We start from the raw sequence: 1292 nt of genomic DNA, 5'->3' as shown, positions 1-1292 counted from the left end.
GTGTCCTTTAAGCTTGAAGATCCAACAATTAAGTATTTGAATGGTAAATACCACTCAAATACCACCATTTGACTATTTACCATGCAAATACTTCAGTGTTGGGTGTCGTAAAAGTACTTGTTTCAAATGTATGGGGGCAAATGAAGCTCACCTCTTGTCAGCGTTTCATTTCAAGGGACTTTATTGTTTCAAACAAACAAAATCCTGCCACCTTGATGCCCGGTAGTGTCGTGGGTTCCGTGTTGGGCTGCTAACCTGGCATCAGCAGTTGGCATCCACCGCAGCTCTGCTGCCTGCTCCTGTGAAGATGGATTCTTCAGAAACTCACAGGGGCAGTTCTGTGCCTTTGTGGGGTCACTTTGAGTCAGAGGCAGTGAGTTATTTTAGTAAGGGAAAGGGGAAGTACAAGTCCCCAAAGGAATTGTCAAAGAGCAAATCGGAGATTCTGTTAAAGAGCTGTTAAAAACAAAACAAAACATTAAGGAGCTGCTTGAAGCAACAAACTGAGGATTCATCAAATTACTGCCATGAAAGGAATTTTTCACAGAGGTTAAATACAGATGATTTAGGGATTTACAAGAAAAAGTTTGGGTTGGTTGGCATTTACAAAATCATGCTTTAGTAGACATAAGACGGGGGGAGCATCCCCTTAGACTTGATTTTGCTAATCTTAATGTTTGACTCGTGACAGCTTAATCCGGCTGTACAGAGTGAATATTCTTCCTGCAGGGACTTGACAGGGAGAGGCCGATAGTTGCACTTTAGATGGCTACGGACAAGCTTTGAAGATCCCAGTCACTACTTACCCTAGTAGGGGGTAGGACTTACTCTTTGTGAATTACATTGTGCCAATTGACCTTGACATCACAAAAAGACTGTGGTCCCAAGTTCCCAGGTCTGCTAGGTCATTTCCTCTAGGTGTTTGATTATGGCTAAGAAATTTCATAACTTTGTCCCTTGCATGCTCTATGTTATTTGTGATCTATTTTAGGTACATGAATACCTGTGTGTGTGTGTGTTGGTGCATGTGTGTGCACTCATTCTTGGGTATAGTTCCATGCTCCTTCCCACACCCATTCAGTTTGCTTGTCTATCGATGTATCAATTCATAGGTTATTGTTATAACTTTCTGAAGTCCCGGGTATAATGGTGTGGACCACTGTTGTCTTCACTTTGACTCTTCCCATTGTCTTCCTGTGCTTTGATTACTTTTGACTGACCTTTCCCTTAATGCATATTGCCTTTCCCTTCATCCAAGTTAATATGTTCTAACCTCTGGTTTGTGATTTACT

Source organism: Echinops telfairi, unplaced genomic scaffold (genome assembly GCF_000313985.2).
Source record: "Echinops telfairi isolate 266 unplaced genomic scaffold, ASM31398v2 ScPeMD7_7;HRSCAF=31, whole genome shotgun sequence".
NCBI lineage: Eukaryota > Metazoa > Chordata > Mammalia > Afrosoricida > Tenrecidae > Echinops > Echinops telfairi.
Note: the sequence above shows the minus strand (reverse complement) of the source record.